Here is a 21,248-nt window from a genome sequence, read left to right on the forward strand (position 1 = left end):
TCTTTTATCATTTGAGTAAATGTTATAATACATATTTGGATAATGTTGTACTTGCCTTATTTGCCAACTCATCTGCGAGGGCTTTCCCTGCCTCTAGCCATTCATTCAGTTGCTTGGATGCCATTTTTAAGTGAGGGTAAAAAGGGCAACAACAAACAAAGGATGAACTGACATACAGCGAGGGAGAAAAACAAAACAAAAGACAAGAAAATGAGAGGGGTGAAAGAGAGTAGGAAGAAGAATATGGCTCTGAAAATAACCGTTGATTTTTTTATGATAATAGGCTATTTCGAATAATTGAATTGATGGATGACCTGAAAAATAACAAACAGATTAACTCAGATTAGTTGTGCTACCATGTCTTTTAATTGTTGCTTCATAAATAAACATTTGTCTAAATAAAACTACAGGCACCAATGTCAATCAAGTCCCAGGTAAATCAGTAATTACAGGGAAATATATTTCTCTTTTTAACTAGATGTGATGGCTTCACAAAACTTAAGTTGAATTAGCGAATGTTTAAAGTAGTAAAACTACTATGACCTGATTATATTAAAGTGTTGAACTTACCTTAACTATCATTAATGCAACATGTTAGGTGACATTTAGAAGAAAAAAAAGTGTGTGCATTATGAAAAGCGCCATGTAAATGTCTATTATTATTATTATTAAAATGCCATTTCCTTTCGCATTGTTTAAGGTCATATCATGTCCTGGTCTGGCTGAATATACATACTTTTGCCATTGTTATGTTTTATGTCACGTGCTACAAAGGGTTTTGTTTTTAGGCAAGATTTTAGCTCCTTTTGTGCGAAGGCGAAAACTCTCCCTCCAACTTGTTGTAGAAGAACCTTCTTATATTGCAATACATATCCGTTAGCGCATCTGTACCTAAGCTAAGTGCTAACCTTTGCAACCATGCTATTGCTAACAACAAGCATTCGCATATACTGCCTATGCCACGGGCCAGCCCTAAAACGTAAAACTGAAATGACAATAGGGCTGCTTCTCAGGTCGATTAAATGAAATCCTTGCTTCCCTCACTTGCGTCGTTTCCCTGCGTTTAGTCCCTCCCACCAGGGAAGCATGGAGGGACGCAAGGAAACCACGAGAAGCAGGGAAATGAGTTTTAAGAGCAATGGGACGTCCTTTCCTCCGGAGCGTCACGTGAAGCGACGTCCGTTTGTGATGACGCTACACAGCTGATCGTCTGACAGCAGCCAGCTCTGTCCCCGTTATTTCCACAAACATTTGTATCATCTGTTGTAGACCCCAATAAATAAAATAAAATAAGAACTCATTCTCAAAAAAAATAAACGCCATTCTTAAAATGTATAAACGAACAATAGTTTGATTAATATTGATTAGAGTGCACAAAAGAAATAAAATAATTGAGAGAAGAAAAAGAGATATGTTATCTATCAAAAACCAGTTAGATTAACATTCATTGGATTGCACACTTTGTTTGTTTGTTTGTTTGTTTGTTTGGATATGTAGCACATTAACATTTTAATAGCACTTAATGACTGACCGAATGGAAATGACAATAAATGAAAATGTAAAACGAAAAAAGCGATCATGAAAATGTTTCCAACAAATGAATAAAATGATTTTTCACCACTTTGTTGTTCAGATATATCACATATTTGTAACTAAATGAAACATGAATTGAAACAAAACACGGTATAAACTGAGGAGTGACTCCCGTGTGGTTCATGTATTTTCTTCACTCTGCTCTCATGTCAAGAAGCATGAGATCAGTGCATGCACTGCATCGTCCAATCAGTGAGCGATACACAGTAAGGGGGCGGGGCGAGTATCTGAGGATTTCATCGGAGGATGGTCAGGTGGTTCGTCGATTATCGCTCCTCGCTCCTCGATCCTCGGTCCTCCGGCAGAAATAAGAGCCATGGGACGGTACTCAAGATGGCGCAGGCAAATCAACTTCCGGTGAGACCGAGGACCGAGGAGCGAGGAAATGAAAATAGTCGACCTGAGAAGCAGCCTGAGTCGTAATAAACTGCTGCAATAAATGAATAGACGGGAGCATGTTGTTTCTTACACGACCACTAGAGGTGCTACACTTTAAAACGTGGCTATGGGTCGTATTTGGGTCGGAAAACAATCGACCTATTTGTCGTTTTTTGTAGGAGGACAGGCTGAATATTTGAGAAGGCCTTCCCTAGCCTACAGCACCCGCCGCCCCTGGGCCTACAGTATAGCCCAACCATGTACACCTTCCTTTTTTCCCGTCCAAAGTTTGAATTGGATAAAGGTAATGGTTATCGATGGTGCTTTTATAGCCTATTGTATAATAACTGTGTGATTTATAGCCTATTGCTTTTCAAATGCACATGGCCACCCATTTACACTGCTCTTCCCGTCAAGAATATGAATAGAACTTAGTTAGATCACTTTACATTTCTGCAAATTAATTTTTAATCACACACGTCTCCCCGTCCCGAAAATGATAAATAAAATAAAAAGAGGAAACCATTTTCAAGTTCAGTTTTCAACGTTTTATTTAAAATAACTGACATAACAGACACCATACTGTAGGCCTATCTGCTGCGGAAACCAGGACGAGCTATTTCGGGATCTGTTTTTCGGGGGCTCCTAAGTCTCTAATTTACCCGGCTCCTGATTAGGACACATCCTGGGGATTGTGTTTACAAACATTGACCAGACCGTTCACCAGCCCCCACCCCCCATGTTGCCTATGCTGTCCTGTGTTGCGAACTCTTTGTTTAAAACAAATTGGCCATCGGAATGTGTGGAGGAATTCTCCCAAGGGTCACATTCCACAGCTCTCCCCCCCCCCCCCCCCCCACTCCTGTGATCTCCCATCCCCCAGTCTGTAGGTTTGTGTTTGCATATTTCTATGCCGTAATTCATACTGGTCCTCTCACGCACATACATTCTCCTTACAGTATACATACATAGGCTATATGAGTCCGTGTATCTACGGACCATTTGTTTTTCTTTATTAAAAAAGTAAACGGAAGAGCGTCTGAGAGGCGTTTTTGCCCTTTTGCTTGTTACCTTACTAAATGGTCTAATGGTCAGTGGAGCGAGGGGGGAGGCCCGCCAAACTCGCGGAAGTGATTTCAAAACAAAAAGCACTCGTTTGCTTGGAACAAAGAACACGGCCAAGACACACATTGAGTCCAGAAAATGAATGTTATTAAGGGCTGTAAATATAATAAGCCTGTGTCTAAAATTGACAACAGGCTTATTATATTTACAGCCCTTAAGATACACTTTTGTGTTTAACAGCTGACCACTACCATGACATACTTTGTTTTAGTAGATTCCGCATGAGAGCAAAATGTATAAATATGAGCATTACATTATATGAATATGAGAACAAAATGCATGAATGTGTGAGTGACAATATATGAATGTGTGCATTGAAATATGATAATATGAGAGCAAAATGTATGAATGTGTGAGTGTAAATATATACGTGTGTGAGAGTGAAAATGTATGTATGTAAAAGGAGAATATATGTGTGTAAGAGTGAAAATATGCTGCATTTTGAATGTCCGATAGTCCACCATTTCCACCGGAAATATCAAACATTTAATAAAAGTGAAAAACAATGAACAAGACTTAACGTATTCATCATAATTAATTATATTTATTTCGTTTGGATGTAGGATTTTTGACTTTGTTTAGAGCAGTGATCTTCTACTATATGAACATTTTGGACCCAAAATCACAAAAAAAAAAAAACGTAAAAACAGATTTTGAAAATGATATTATTTTTCATATCAGGTAACACAAACATACACAACGAAACCATTTAAAAGCTGGAAATATATACATGGGATGTCACTATGATAATGTGAAAGTTTGATTGAGGTAGCATGGGATTTCATTCTGATAAGGCAAAAGTGTTATTATGAATATAATACAAATATATATACACATTATGTACAAAAATCAGTTGTTTCTGTCTTTATCTGTGCCACGCTTCAAAGCGGTTTCTGTCAATACGACACAGAGGGCAACATCACAGATTCCTCCTCCTCCATGTCAAAAAACAAGCTTAAAGCTTGACTCACGTTCAGAGTTCTCTTCATCATAGTTGAATCTTCAAAACTCTAAATCTATCTAACTATATCTAAATTCTCAATGTTTGTCTGTCACTTTACTTCAATTGCAGTCTCCCGCCGTCTCTCTTCGTCTCGTTTCGTATCACTCCGTTTACCTGATTACCTCACCCCCTCCCTGGTAAATACATCCTGTTGAGCAGAATATACAGTTTCCAGTATTTTCCGTTTCGTAAAATGATCAAATACGGCGAAGATATTAAAATATGTGCTTCCATTATTCATACTTCTGAAATATATCTGTATTAACTTTATATCATCGTATGTCCGTGTTTATTGGGTCTTTTTGCATGAAACAAAGACTGGCATATAGTTTCAAGCCAGTACTTTCGACAGAAATACACATATACATCCTGTTGAGCAGGGTATACAGTTTCCAGTATTTTCCGTTTCGTAAAATGATCAAATACGGCGAAGATATTAAAATATGTGCTTCCATTTGTCATACTTTTGAAATGTATTAACTTTATATCATCGTATCTCCGTGTTTACTGGGTCTTTTTGCATGAAACAAAGACTGGGATATAGTTTCAAGCCAGTACTTTCGACAGAAACACACGGCAATGTTGTCCGGACTGTTGTTTTTATGCGGCACCGGCTTGAACAGGTCATGTGATCTGATCACGCCGGCGTGACGGTCGACTCCAAAGGGTTCATATTAAATACATATAAGTATTTTTACAAATTGTATTTAGTAATTATTGATGCATAAATGTGTTCATCCATTCAATGTGGCATCTGCTATAATGGGGTTAATGTATGATATTACTTAATAATACAATACATTATAATATATGATATGATAATTACATTTGAGTTTTATTCATTTCTTATTTAATAGTTTCTCATTATTATTATTTGTATCGCTCATCTTATTTTTGATTGTATTAATCTGTGTGAATCTGTGCCGTCCTGTTTTTCACTCTCACCCTGTTGCTGTTTGAACTACTGAATTTCCTCACAGGATTAATAAAGGTCCATCTTATCTTATCTTAATGTATAAGTTGATTTACTTCAATCTACTGTACTGTACCCCAACAATATTACAAGAAATATACTGCATAAAGCAAACTATACTTTATTTGATCTAAAATATTGATGTTTTTTCATTATAGTAGCTTGTGAAAACCATACAGTAACAAATAAGGGATTAAATGCTACAGTATTCAGCAAACACAACTGTAGAGCTGCAAACATTGCAAACAGACTAAGTTCTACAACACCCAGTTGTCTTTGTGTATTTTGTGAATGAAGCGCCATCTTATGGTTAAATCCTGTAATTGAACAAATGGGGAAATTGGGCAACGCCCTCTAGCAATTTGGCAACACCCCCAGCCACTGGCATCCGCTGGGCTTTTGACTGGGACACACCCATGTGAGTCCGATCTGGAGTGCTACATCTGTAACACTTTTGGCAGGAATTTCCAAATAATGTACTTGTACATCTATTTCGAAGTTTAGAAGTCTCACAAAGATGACCTCTAACATGACTTTATCTCAAATATATTTATTAAATATATTATATATTATTATATTATATTTATACATATTATATGATTATATTATATATATATATTCATTTTCTGTAGTTTCAACACAATGCACGCAAATTCAACACTTTCGAACTGGAAATAATTTCAACTTGAATGATACTCGAAATAGTTTACAGTTTTAAGAATGTCTATGTTACGGTGGCTGTTACGGTGTGCAGGAAGCAGGACCCAAATGCAGATTAGAGTAACAATAATTCCTTTATTTCAAGGCTAGATATAGGCTACACAAAGACAGCACGGAACACTCACCGATGAACTGGTCATAACACAAGACAATCCGACAAAGAGAGACAGAAAACCCAGAACTTAAATACACCCAGGACTAATCACATAAACACGAGACAGGTGAGGAGGGAGGAGAAAACACAGAGGTACCAGGTGAACACAATCGGGTAATCGGGGAGGGAAACAGACAGAAAGCAAACAGGCAGGAAACGGGGGTGAACACTTTACAAAATAAAACAGGAAACCCAAAGATAGAAAAAGACAAGAAAAACACCAACACAGACAGATCCTAACAGTACCCCCCCCTCAAGGGACGGATTCCAGACGTCCCAAAACAAAACAAAAAGTCCAAAACCCCAAGCAGGGTGGGTGGAGGGGGTCCGGAGGAGGGACGCATCACTAAGCCACCAGGGTGGGTGGAGGGGGTCAGGAGGACGGGACTGAACTGACCGCCCAGGGGCACGGCAGAGGACCAGGAAGGGGTCTCGGGCGGACGGGCCCGGGGGCAAGGCAGAGTCCAAAAAGGGGGAAGTCGGGCGGACGGCCCGGGGGTAAGGCAGAAGACCAGGAAGGGGTCTCGGGCGGACGGCCCGGGGGCAAGGCAGAGTCCAAAAAGGGGGACTCGGGCGGACGGCCCTGGGGGGCAAGACAGAGTCCAAGGTGGGGACCATGGAGGGGGCGAAGGCAGCGGCAGGAAGAGTCAGGGGGGCCGGGCCCGAGGGGCGAAGGCAACGGCAGGAAAAGTCAGGGGACCGGGGCCCGAGGGCGAGGACTGCGGCACTCAGGGGGCCGGGCTCGAGGGTGAAGACCGTGGCTCTCAGGGGGCCAGGCTCGAGGGCGAAGACCAGACAGCTCCGGAGGCCGGGCAGGAAGGCGCTGACGGGACAGTGCCGGAGGCCGGGCAGGACCCGGTGTCGGTGCTGGTGGGACAGGCCTCGGCAGGATCCCCCACGGAAGAGGACCATGACACGGGATTTGCAGGATCCCCGGCAGGAGAGCAGTCGGCGGGGCCTCCAACGGCACAGGACATAGGATTGGCAGGACCCCCCGGCAGGAGAGTAGACGGCGGGACCTCCAACGAGACAGGACAAAGGGTTGGCAGGACCCCCGGCAGGAGAGTAGTCGAGTAGTCGGCGGGACCTCCAACAGCACCGGACAAAGGGTTGGCAGGACCCCAGGCAGGAGAGTAGTCGGTGGGACCTCCAACGAGACAGGACAAGGAGCTGGCAGGACCCCCGGCAGGAGAGTAGATGGCGGGACCTCCAACGAGACAGGACAAAGGGTTGGCAGGACCCCCGGCAGGAGAGTAGTCGGCGGGGCCTCCAACAGCACAGGACAAAGGGTTGGCAGGACCCCCGGCAGGAGAGTAGTCGGTGGGACCCTCCAACGAGACAGGACAAGGAGCTGGCAGGACCCCCGGCAGGAGAGTAGAACGGCGGGACCTCCAAGGGGACAGGACAAAGGGTTGGCAGGACCCCCGGCAGGAGAGTAGTCGGCGGGGCCTCCAACGGCACAGGACAAAGGGTTGGCAGGACCCCCGGCAGGAGAGTAGACGGCGGGACCTCCAACGAGACAGGACAAAGGGTTGGCAGGACCCCCGGCAGGAGAGTAGACGGCGGGCCCTCCAACGGGACAGGACAATGGGTTGGCAGGACCCCCGGCAGGAGAGTAGACGGCGGGACCTCCAACGGGACAGGACAAAGGGTTGGCAGGACCCCCGGCAGGAGAGTAGTCGGCGGGACCTCCAACGTGACAGGACAAGAAGCTGGCAGGACCCCGGCAGGAGAGTTGACGGCGGGACCTCCAACGGGACAGACATACGATTGGTAGGACCCCCGGCAGAGGAGTAGTCGACGGGACCTCCAACGGGACAGGACATGGAGTTGGCAGGACCCCCAGCGGAACATCCAACGGACCAGGACATTGGGTAGGGACTTGAGACGTGACTCGAGAGGGGACTCGAGAGGGGAACTAGAGAGGGAAACTAGAGGAGAGACTAGAGGAGGGACTAGAGGAGGAACTAGAGAAGGGAACTCGAGAGAGAACTCGCGAGGGGAACTAGAGAGGGGACTCGAAGAGGGACTAGAGAGAGGACTAGAGGAGGGACTAGAGAGGGGACTAAAGGAGGGACTAGAGGAGGGAACTTGAGAGGGAACTGGAGAGGGGACTCGAGAGGGAACTGAAGAGGGGACTCGAGAGGGAACTGGAGATGGGACTAGAGAAGTGACCTGAGGAGGGACTAGGGAAAGGACTAGAGAAGGGAACTCGAGAGGGGACTCGAGAGGGGAACTAGAGAGGGGACTCGAAGAGGGACTAGAGGAGGGACTAAAGGAGGGACTAGAGGAGGGACTAGAGAGGGGACTTGAGAGGAATCTCGAGAGGGAACTCGAGAGGAGACTCGAGAGGTGACTCGAGCGGGGACTCGAGCGGGGACTCGAGAGATGACTTGAGAGGGAACTCGAGAGGGAGACTTGAGAGGGGACTCGAGAGATGACTTGAGAGGGAACTCGAGAAGAGACTCGAGATGGGACCTGAGAGGGAACTCGAGAGGAGACTTGAGAGGGAACTCGAGAGGGAACTTGAGAGGGGACTCGAGAGAGGACTCGAGATGGGACCTGAGAGGGGACTTGAGAAGAGACTCGAGATGGGACCTGAGAGGGGACTTGAGAGGGGACTTGAGAGGGAACTTGAGAAGAGAATCGAGAGGGGACCTGAGAGGGAACTCGAGAGGAGACTTGAAGGGTGACTTGAGAGGTGACTCGAGAGGTAGCTCGAGAGGCAACTCGAGAGGTAGCTCGAGAGGCAACTCGAGAGGTAGCTCGAGAGGCAACTCGAGAGGGAACTGGAGAGGAGACTTGAGAGGGGACTTGAAAAGGAATTTGAGAGGGAAGTCGAGAGGGGACTTGAGAGGGGACTTGAGAAGGGTCTTGAGAAGGAACTTGTGTCGGTCGGTACACCGACAGGACACGGGGAGCTGGCGTCGGCTGGAGAGCCAGCAGGAGACGAGGTGCTGGAGTCGGCCGGTACGCCGACAAGACTCGGGGAGCTGGCGTCGGCTGGGGAGCCAGCAGGAGACGAGGTGCTGGAGTCGGCCGGTACGCCGACAGGCCTCGGGGAGCTGGCGTTGGCCGGTACGCCAGTCCTGGAGCCGAAACTGGAGTCGGGACCATGGCTACTGGGGCCGGTACTGAAGCCAGAATCATGGCTGTAAGGTCCGGTTCAGGAGCCGGAAATATGGCTGTAAGGTCCAGTTCTGGAGCCGGAAACATGGCTGAATGGGCCGGCTCTGGAGCCGGAATTGAAGCCAGAATCTTGGCTGTAAGGTCCGGTTCTGAAGCCGAATCCATGGCTGCCGGGACCGGTTCTGGAGCAAGGACCATGGCTGCTGGGGCCAGAACTGGGTCTGGAACCATGGCCCTTTGGGCTCGTGCTGCCAACCTGGCCTTGCGACTCCTTCCTTTAGGAGCCGTTTGGAGGCTCCGTGGACCTCCAAAGGCCAGACGAGTACCAGCGAATGGCTCCTGGACTGTAGCAAACACTGGGTGAGAAGCAGGGGCTGACGCCAGACGGACCACACCGATGCGTGTGGTATCAAAACGGGAGTTGGGAGACCTGGGGCTGTCAGGCAAGGGATAACACACCGTGAGAAAATCCAAAATCCTGCCCGATAAGAATTTAACCAAGCCTGGCTTCTCCATAGTAATCCTGCGTGCCTCTGCCAGAACAGCCTCTCGCTGCTGAACCCCGGACGCTCCCAACCATCGATACGAGCAGTCATCCAAAGCAAAGGAAAACTCCAATAGCTCCTGCTCAAAAGGATCTGCTGGGCCCATATTTTGGTCGGATTGTAATGTTACGGTGGCTGTTACGGTGTGCAGGAAGCAGGACCCAAATGCAGATTAGAGTAACAATAATTCCTTTATTTCAAGGCTAGATATAGGCTACACAAAGACAGCACGGAACACTCACCGATGAACTGGTCATAACACAAGACAATCCGACAAAGAGAGACAGAAAACCCAGAACTTAAATACACCCAGGACTAATCACATAAACACGAGACAGGTGAGGAGGGAGGAGAAAACACAGAGGTACCAGTGAACACAATCGGGTGTAATCGGGGAGGGAAACAGACAGAAAGCAAAACAGGCAGGAAACGGGGGTGAACACTTTACAAATAAAACAGGAAACCCAAAGATAGAAAAAGACAAGAAAAACACCAACACAGACAGATCCTAACAGTCTAATATTTGAATAAGAATTTCAACAAACTTAGTATTTGTTTTTTACAGTATTTGTACAACAGAATGTGTTGGCAATTCTAAGTTTGTAATACAAATCTGAAGTTTGTATACATTTGATACATTTTCTGAAACAAAAATATTAACTTTGCACAACTTTCACTTAATGGAATTGTTAGTATGTAGTACTCAAAATAAGACGTTTCTATACATATTAAAGGTACATTTTCTAGACCAAAAATAATAACTTGGCACAACTTTAACTTATTGGAATTCTTTGCATGTGGAACTCAAAGTTAGAAGTTTAAAAAAATATGAAAGATACATTTTCCAAACCAAAGATAATAAGTTAGCGCAACATTTACTTATTTAAAATGTTTAGTATGCAGAACTCCAAACATGAAGTTGTATAACATTTGAATGAGTTATCTCGACAACATATAATTAGTTGACTCGATTGAAAACAACTTAGAAATGTTAGTTGGCCTCAAAACTTAAAAATCTTGTGCAGCCTGTGGCCTTGAAATGTTGAGTTGTCCTAACTTTTTTTTGTTTACAGTCCATAGATGCAGGTAAACCAGTTCAACAAGTCACACAATCCTGCCTATTATCATAATAAAATAATACCTACACCCACACATGCAGTTAATCCAGTTCAACAATGCGTACCATGCTGCGAATGGATCTGGCCCTTCCTACATCCAGGACATGGTTAAACCGTACACCCCAGCACGTGCACTCCGCTCTGCATCAGCAACCAAACGGCTCGCTGCACCCTGGCTGCGAAGGGGACCCAAGTTCCCATCAGCAAAAACACGTGGGTTTGCTATCCTGGCTCCAAAATGGTGGAATGAGCTCCCCATTGACATCAGGACAGCAAAACTCATCTCTTTCGACTCCACTTCGAGCGATATAACTATTAACAAAGCACTTATATACTAATAAAGGGCTGGCTTATCTAAAGCCAGTTGAGAAGCACTTGAAATGTTTTTGCTCTATGAAGCCTCATGTACTTATATGATTCTGTTTTCTTCAAGTTTGTATTTTGTTGGTCGAAAGCACTTATTGTAAGTCGCTTTGGATAAAAGCGTCAGCTAAATGTAATGTAATGTAACAAGTCACACAATGCTGTCTGGCTAATGCTAACAGGCTGATTATCATACTAAAAGGGATACATCCAAGTGTCCCAAAACATTTCAGAAACTGTTTCTGCAAGAACCAGAGTTAAATGTATTTTTGTAAGTAATTAAGTGATAAGATACAAGTAGAGTTTAACATATTGCTACAGATATAATTGCACTTACTTTTATGAGAAATAATGTATGTAATAAAGCAGAGACGGACGTCACACTTGGTGCATTGTGTGTTTGTGTACCCTTTACTGCAGTGTCTGCAGCGTCCTCTCTTTGTCTTCACTAGAAAATGTGCCACTAGGTCAGTGTTTCTCAAACTTGTTCATACCAAGGACCACTTAACCAATAAAAAAACACTCGCGGACCACCTAACTCCACAAATGTCTAAAAACACATCGTTTTTTACAAATTGCCTGAAAATGGTACAAACAAGTGGCAACATGTGTGATGAAGGTGTTTATCTGGGCTATATTATGCAATTAAAAGTTAAACTTAAGCTCGCTCCATTGCGGAGATATTACCGCGAGAGTGCGAAAAACTTTAATTAATTAATTAATTTCAAATGTGAAATTTTACCAATATACTCACGGACCACTAGGGGGCGCTCACGGACCACCAGTGGTCCGCGGACCACACTTTGAGAAGCACTGCGACTAGGTCCTTGCGTACATCCAGTGGATGTTGTGATCTCTTGGATGGGGCCCCGTTTGGTGGACTCGCATCACCTGAGGATGGTCTCTTCTGAGTATTCAACAGGCTCCTTGATGTCATCGTCCGTGCTGGGCTCCCATTGCCTGAAGATGGTAGTCCTCTCTTGGGTGTTTTCAGAGGAGTTGTGTTCACCTGATTAGAACAGAGTCAATCAAGATAAATGTCAAAAATACATTAGGATACAAGTCAAAAATATTACAGTGAAATATAAAAAAAATATTACAAACGGCAAATAGCAGAAATGCATTCTTACCAGGATGAGAGAGGATGCTAAATCTGCCTGAAACTGTCTCCTGGTCAGGATCTCCTGCTTTGGCATCTTTAGAGCTCTGCACTCCCGCTTGTAGAGGAGCCAGGCGTTGATCACAACAAGGATGATGGTGTGCCAGAAGATGTACACGTACCTGAACTTCATGGGTCTGGTCCAGCAAAGGATGACACAAGTGTGACCGCTCTGCTGTCACACCATTTGACAGCACAGATGTTGTGGTTGGTCTCCACTCGGATGTCAAAGCTTCCTCTCCCTTTTTTCTTCAAGCTCTTCTCCACTTCAAGGTTACAGTTGGTTAAGCGCATCTGCCTGGCTGTTCCCACATAATGAATCCTGTGATCAAGGAGCTTCACTACCAATGGGACACAGGTGAAGTAGTTTTCTGCGTAGAACTTGTAGTTCTGACCTTCTGGAAGCGTGGAGGCAAGCTTCATCACAACATCACCTGATAATCCAAGTTCAGACTTGACTCGTATCCCATTGACACTGCCTTGGTACACATCAAAGTCACAGATCATCAGAGATTCCAGTTTTCACCCACTTTCTCCGTTTTGGATGGCAGCAATCACATCCTGCACACTGAATCAAGGACCTCTCTTTGCTGGTAGCATTCTGAAATGGAAAAAGACATTTATAAATATGTATCAATAATACATATGCTTATTGTATTGTAATCGATTACCTGAAGGAATAGTGTTGTGGCGATCCAGCACTCACACAACAGGAAATAATTCAACAGAGAGGAATCAATACAACACAAACACAGATATAGCTGATCAGTAATTATTATTTAGTTGTTGCAACAAACAAACAATAATGGGAAGTACATCACCTGCTGCCACAGCAGCCAATCGCGGAAATGCCCCCCGACAGTAGCAGTAATCATACAGCATATATAGCCACTGCAATGAACGCACACACATTCTCCCTAAGCATGTTTAATGCACATACGTTTTATCATGCAGCCTACCACACAAATGTCACATGTTTTTCTCTCTGAAAGCTATACTTGTATATGTTTAAACGTCATCATCTCATCCTTAGGATTAGTTAACTAACAAAGGTTAACTGTTTTTCTAACCTAAGGCCTTCTCTGAACTTCCTCTAACCTCGGTGTCAGCTCACTTAAAATGAATACATCTATTGATAATTCAGAACGACCATTGTCTCTCTAACGTGTTTGACCCAACTCAGTAACACACATCATATGGAATACCATGTGATCTCTAATGAATATCATAAATACGCTGTATTAAACATTGTGCTATAACAATAGGGTGGTGGGACAAGTGTTCATTCTGTCTGGCTTAGCCTATTATCATACTAAAAGGAATGCATGCAGCACCCCCTTCCAGGTGTCCCGATGCAACAAGTATCTGAATCCTATTTACATTGTACACTTGAGTCACACAATACTACCTGGTTTAGCCTTATCATAATAAAAGGAATTCCTACACCCATACATGCAGGTAAACCAGTTCAACAAGTCACACAATCCTGCCTATTATCATAATAAAAGGAATACCTACACCCAAACATGCAGATAAACCAGTTCAACAAGTCACACAATGCTGTCTGGCTAATGCTAACAGGCTGATTATCATACTAAAAGGGATACATCCAAGTGTCCCAAAACGTTTCAGAAACTGTTTCTGCCAGAACCAGAGTTAAATGTATTTTTGTAGGTAATTAACTGATAAGATACAAGTAGAGTTTAAAATATTGCTACAGATATAATTTCACTTACTTTTATCAGAAATAATGTATGTAATAAAGCAGAGAAGGACATCACACTTAGTGCATTGGGTGTTTGTGTACCCTTTATTGCAGTGTCTGCAGGGTTTAGAAAATGCTGTCTGGCTAATGATAATAGGCTAATTATCATACTAATGATAATTGACAAATATTGGGTGTTAGATTGTAACCAAAACAGGTATTTATTTAGTTTCAACAGTATCAACACTCCCGTCTCAGGTCATCAGTCCTCCAGAGTAGGAGTGTACTTGGATCACAGAGCAGGTATTCTGTCCTTATCTTTCTTACAGTGCAGACGCTTTTCTGCTTGCTCTTGCCTCTGCTTACTTTTTATGCTGATTTTCCTATTCTTATTCTCTGAAAACTTCGAGCAGCGGCTCCTGGACATTAACTTATCGCTGGGACAGTTCATCTTCGTAAATAGACGGAGGGTTTCAGCCATATTTCAACATTTGTACGACGACGTCAGTCTTACAATAGCGTGGCCTAGCAACAGCTAAAGCCTGGTAGGCTACTGCTATTTAGCTTAAGCTAGTTGGTAGCAAAATGCCTCCGTTCTCTACAGATGACTTCCAGAAACTTATACAGAAGATGGCTGTGTTGGAAATGAAAATGCAACGGTTGGAAGTTAACGTGGAAGTGAATGGACTATGTCGTGGGAATGACACGACTTTACCAGTGTTGCAAAGTAATGGAGAAGGGTATGCTAACTCACAGCTAGTTAGCAGCTACAAGGATTCCAAGGAACAGGAGGGCTGTGTACCGGGTAATACATCTACAAGTGGTAGTCCTCCCTGGAACTCTCTGGGTGCAAAGCCTAAGAGTAAATCATTTCCATGGGATTTGGGAGGACGGATAACAGGCAGAGCCCAGAGCTCCGAAATCTGTGATGCGACTGGCTGGCCTGCATTGTTATCACCCAGGAAGAGCGCCTCTTCAACCCCTATTCATACTAGGAAACAGCAGTGGACAGCTGCTAAAGGGAGAATTACAAACAATCCTCCTAAACCACCAAGTGTGCCAATCCAGAACAGATACGCTCCGCTGACCGAGAACCGGAGATCTGATGACCTGGATAACCTGTCCTCTTCACGCAGCAGGGTAAGGACCAATAGCTACTCTAAAAGTAAAAGGCTAGAGGGAAAGCTAACGACTGGGCCTGAAACTCTGATTGTGGGTGACTCTGCTGTAAGAGATGTAAAAGGTCTGTGTAATAAGAACAACACCAAAGTACTCTGTTTTCCCAAGGATGTGGTCTCTGACTTGGCTGAGAAGATCCTGCATATTGGGGCTGAACATCCGATTGTGAAGAATGTGGTACTGCACATTGGAACAAATGATGTTGTGAAACAACAGTCAGAAGTGCTGAAAGAAGACTTTAAATGTTTGTTGGAAACTGCCAGCTCTCTAAATGCAGAGGTGTTCATCAGTGGCCCTCTACCGCCAGTCAGAGGCAAATGGAGTTTGCCTGAACAAGTCAGGAGTGAAATTGTTTATCTCTAACATATTCAACTGCCTGCGTCATCAATCTGTTCCCTCTGCCAAGGACAAGCGGCAAGAGGAATCAAAACACGAGAAAGACACAACACATCACGCAGAAAACCCTGAAGAATTATCACTGCACCCGCCTGAGGAATGTTCTGATTATGGGAGACATATGAGACACATGGAGGAGTCTCCACTGCCCCCCCCCCCCTGTCAACGCCTTTGAGGATACTCCGTTCACCCTTTCACCCTTGCCCACCCTCCTGGAGATCGATGAACACACAAAGGAGATACAGAGGGTTGGCACCGATTCCTTCCTGGAGTTCAAAGACCAAACGAAGGCGATACGCAGGGCTGGCACCATGTCCTTTACCCCCGCTCCTCAACGACGCCCACCAAAATCACCGCGGAGACGCGCACCATCTCCCCCGTCCTCATCACCGCGCCTACGTCAACCTCCTCCCCCCCCCTGGCAGCATGTCCTCTACCCCCGCACCATCTAGCCCGTCTCCATCACCGTGCCTACGTCGACCACCTCCCCTCCCTTCGAGGGGGCTTCTGCAGTCTCCGAAGCCTGATAAGGATGTGTGTGTACAAAACACAACAAACTCTTACTGATATGTGCTGGGTCCAGGCTCAAGGGCGTATGGCACTCTCAACTCTTTCCAGGACATGTCGGGGCCCTGCCTGCCAGTAGCTTTGCCGATATCTGTGTTGATAGGTAATAGATTAAGAGCGGTGAATCATAGAAACAGGAAGCGCTCAAACGTTTGTGTGAGTGTATCTAATTTAGCAGTGATTCCATGTCAGCCACAGCTTGTTACAAAAAACATGACTGATAGTGTGTTTAACAAACTTAAACTAGCTTTATTAAATGTCAGGTCTTTGGCAGGAAAAACATTTTTAATCAATGATTTAATCACTGAGCACAATCTCGATTTTATGTTTTTAACAGAAACTTGGATTGAACAAAATAACAGTGCAGCTGTTCTTATCGAATCAACCCCTCCCAACTTTAGTTTTATGAGTCAGGAAAGAATGCATAAGAAAGGGGGTGGAGTTGCTATTCTGTTCAATGATTCCCTTCAATGCAGGAAGACATCGTATGGAAACTTTGATTATTTTGAATATGTGGCCCTTCGGCTGAAATGCTCCTCTCGAGCTCTGTTCCTAAATATCTATAGACCACCCAAATACTGTGCAAGCTTTTTTGATGACTTTACTGAACTGCTGTCTATAGTGTGTATTGACTTTGACCGTCTAGTCATTGTTGGTGATTTTAACATCCATGTTGACAACCCCCAGGACAGAGGGGCTAAAGAACTGTTTTGTGTTCTTGATAGCTATGGACTGACTCAGCATGTGACGGAGCCCACGCACAATAAGGGGCACACTCTGGACTTAATTATCTCAAAGGGTCTGAATATCTCTAAGGTTGTGGTGACTGATGTTGCACTCTCTGACCATTCCTGTGTTTTCTTTGAGAGCTCTATTTCTGTTCACAAAAATGTTCAAAAAGAGGTAACCACAAAGCGATATTTAACTGAAAATACTAGGGAAATGTTTACTCAGAATTTCTCTTCCACACTTGCCCCTGCCAACATCTCAGTAAATGAGCTAGTAGATCATTTTAATTCAAAAATGTAAAATGTTATAGATGCCATTGCTCCAACTAAGGTAAAGGAAGTGTCTGGCAAGAAAATATCTCCATGGAGAAAGGCCATGACCGTGAAAACAGAAAAAAGAGAATGTCGAAAAGCTGAACGCAGGTGGCGAAAAACAAATCTCCAGGTTCACTTTGAAATCTATAAAGAGAGACTTGGCCTTTATAATTTGGAATTGAAAAACGCACGACAATCGTTCTTCTCTGACATCATTACCAAAAACAAAAACAACGCACGTGCCTTGTTTGCTACCGTCGACAGACTAACTAACCCCCCAGTGTCAGTAGCCTCTGAATTTCTATCCACCAGGGCGTGCAATGATTTTGCCTCCTTTTTCACTGACAAAATTCAGAAAATCAGACAAGCAGTCAGTGCCTCTGCATCAGGAACAGCAAATGTGTTGTCCCTATCTCCACTTAACATCAATTCAGACATCATGACACAATTCCATCAGATTAATGATAAAAACCTAGAGGACATTATTCAACTTCTGAAATCCTCCTCTTCTCTTGCTGCCTTGATATTATTCCAACAGGATTTTTCAAAGATGTTTTGCCTTGCATGGCCTCAGATCTACTTCATATAGTAAACAAATCTCTTCACTCAGGTGTTTTTCCACAGGCCCTGAAAACTGCAGTCATTAAACCGCTCTTAAAAAAGAATAATCTAGATGCTTCAGTAATGAACAATTACAGGCCCATATCAAACCTCCCATTTCTAGGTAAAATCATTGAAAAGGTTGTTTTTCAACAGTTTAGTAATTTCTTGCATTTAAATAACTGTTTCGATGTGTTCCAGTCAGGCTTTCGTCCAAACCACAGCACTGAGACTGCTCTTGTAAAGGTCTTTAATGACATCCACTTAAACACAGACAGTGGCAGAACTTCAGTGTTAGTATTATTAGATCTCAGTGCTGCGTTTGACACTGTTGACCACAGCATATTACTAGACCGACTGGAGAACTGGGTGGGACTTTCGGAAACAGTTCTGAATTGGTTTGAATCCTACTTAAAGGACAGAAACAACTTTGTGTCTATAGGTAAATACACATCTGAGTTGACAAATATGACATGTGGGGTTCCTCAAGGCTCCATCTTGGGGCCTCTTCTCTTTAACATCTACATGCTACCACTGGCTCAGATAATGAAGAACAACAAAATAAGTTACCATAGCTATGCAGATGACACACAAATTTACGTAACAATTTCACCAGGAGACTATGCTCCAATTCAAACAATGAGTAAGTGCATTGAACAAATCAATGACTGGATGTGTCAGAACTTTCTCCAATTAAACAAAGATAAAACTGAGGTAATGGTTTTTGGAGCCAAGGCAGAACGTATAAAAGTTAGCGCTGAGCTTCAGTGTGCAATGTTCAAAACAACAGATAAAGCCAGAAATCTAGGTGTAGTCATGGACTCTGACCTGAGTTTCAACAGTCACATTAAAACTGTTACTAAATCAGCCTACTATCACCTAAAGAATATATCTAGGATTAAAAGACTAATGTCACAGCAGGATTTGGAAAAACTTGTCCATGCTTTTATCTTCAGTAGACTCGACTACTGTAATGGTGTCTTCACAGGTCTCACTAAAAGATCTATTAGGAAGCTGCAGCTGATTCAGAACGCTGCTGCTCGAGTCCTCACTAACACTAAGAAAGTGGATCACATCACTCCAATTCTGAAGTCTTTACACTGGCTTCCTGTGTGTCAAAGAATAGATTTCAAAATACTGCTGCTGGTTTATAAAGCACTGAATGGTTTAGGCCCAAAATACATTTCTGACCTCCTGCTAAATTATGAACCATCCAGATCTCTCAGGTCTTCAGGGACTGGTCAGCTTTCTGTCCCCAGAGTCAGAACTAAACATGGTAAAGCAGCGTTCAGTTATTATGCTCCAAATATCTGGAACAAACTCCCAGAAACCTGCAGGTCCGCTACAACTCTGACTACTTTTAAATCCAGGCTGAAGACTTTTCTTTTTGTCGCTGCTTTTAATTGAACTATTCATATCTTAGACTGCACTGTAACTTTTATCCATGTATTTTTTCTTTTAATGTTTATTTTATTAGCTTTTCTTTTTAATGACTGATTTTAAATGCCATTTTCTTAATCTCTTTCATTTTTTGTAAAGCACTTTGAATTGCCTTGTGTTGAAAAGTGCTATATAAATAAACTTGCCTTGCCTTGCCTTGCCTTACAACATCTCTGAAACCATGACTCTCCTCCACAGAGTCCAGACCACATTCACTCAGCCGCTACATGCTGGAGTTTGTCTTTTTGGTAATGGAACCACAGCTGAGTTGTGTAAACTGAAATAGCCTGATGTCATTTGAGGAACTTTTCTACTTCTTAAACTCATTGTGTCCATCATTGTTGCTGAGAGCTGATTGTTCATGTCTTCACTGCACAGAGATCAGCTGTCAATCAAACATTATGGGATGTGCTTTAGCATCTTCTCATGAGTTGTTCTGTAGATGTTGGAGTTTCTTTAGGTGGCGCTCCTTCCTGTGTCTGTTTAGCCATGGAGGCTGTCACTGCTCAGGAGGATTTCTGTTAAGCTCAACTCATATTTCTCTGCATTGAAATGTAAACTTTGCTCCAAATATTTGTTGAATATCGTTATTGATTTATTTGTAAGTTGTTGTTTCTCTTGTGAAGCATGAGAGAGAGAAAGCACCAGAGCATCTTTTATCGTAGATATTTGTATTCTAAATGTCTTCAATGTGTTACTAAGTCTCAATGTGTTGAATGTGTAAAGGGTTAAATCAGTTCATTGTTAAAAAAACAAGTTAGTTTCAAAAAGCGTCACCCCCAAATTGTTTTATTGTTGATGTTCCTTTAGAAGTAATTCAAATGTATTATATTGCAACGGTGTAGCGGATTGATTACTAGAGGGCGATATCACTCGGGAAGATCTAAAACCCTGCAGGGGCAGAAACTGCAGATTAAATCCTGCAGTTGAGCTACAAACAGCTAACGTTTCTGCCTTGTGTGTTTGTCAGTGGCGGTTCTAGACCAATTTGACTGGGGGGCCAGTTATTTTCTGAGGGGGGCACAATAAATGCAGGACGAAAAAGAGAACTAGACAGTATGAAGTAATTGCGCATAAGAAAACAATGCAATACAGTTATTGGTATTTGTTTCAGTACACTTATTTATTTCAGATAGATCTTATAGTTAGTACTGTTAGCTTCAGCTTAAGTTATAGTGCAATGTTTGCACTCACACCATATTTATATAAAAATAAAGGCAATGAACAGTTACATCTCTACTTTACATAAGGGTGTCTGCACAATCTCACATTACAGCAACAAAATCCTGCGGTTTTTGGCAAACCGAATACCAGAAAATATACATTTAAAAAAAAAAAAAAAAAAACGTTTCATTGCTAGGGGGGTCAGAGGTCAGTGTTAGGGGGCACTGCCCCCCCCCCCCCCCCTAGAACCGCCCCTGGTGTTTGTCATATACAGGTGGGTTTTAAGTCCTTCAAATTATACCTTAGTTTCCCAGTATAAGGGGTATAAGTGTTGTGAGTGTGTTTTGATTGAGTGTGATATGTTATAACTGTTGTTTTTTTGCATTTATGTATACTTATGTGCAATGGGACGCTAGCGGTTAGCGGCTAGCGGAGCTAAAGTGAAGGTGAAACAATACTATGTAGACACGTGTTGCTTGGTGTATGATGTAAATGACTGTGAGAGATATATTGTGTTTATGCATATAGGTTATATATAGGCTATGTTTCTTTGAAGTGTGTATGTATTGTATTGGAATTTGAGTGTGAGGATAACAGTGAGTTCTGAGTTTGATGATTTTATTGTACATTTCTATTGTATTTTGACCATGATGTCATCATTATTATCTAAATGCTGTTGCCTCATTATTATCTAAATGTTTTTGCCTCATTATTATCTAAATGTTTTTGCCTCATAGAAATGAGCATAGATAAATGCTTTTGTTGTGGATTGTTTCCAAATAAGCAGATTAAATCCTGCAGTTGAGCTACAAACAGGGGCGGACTGGCCATCGGGACGTTCGGGACCAATCCCGATGGGCCGGTACTGAAGTGGGCCGGTCGGACGATGTGGGC

Source organism: Gymnodraco acuticeps, unplaced genomic scaffold (genome assembly GCF_902827175.1).
Source record: "Gymnodraco acuticeps unplaced genomic scaffold, fGymAcu1.1, whole genome shotgun sequence".
Taxonomy (NCBI): Eukaryota; Metazoa; Chordata; class Actinopteri; order Perciformes; family Bathydraconidae; genus Gymnodraco; species Gymnodraco acuticeps.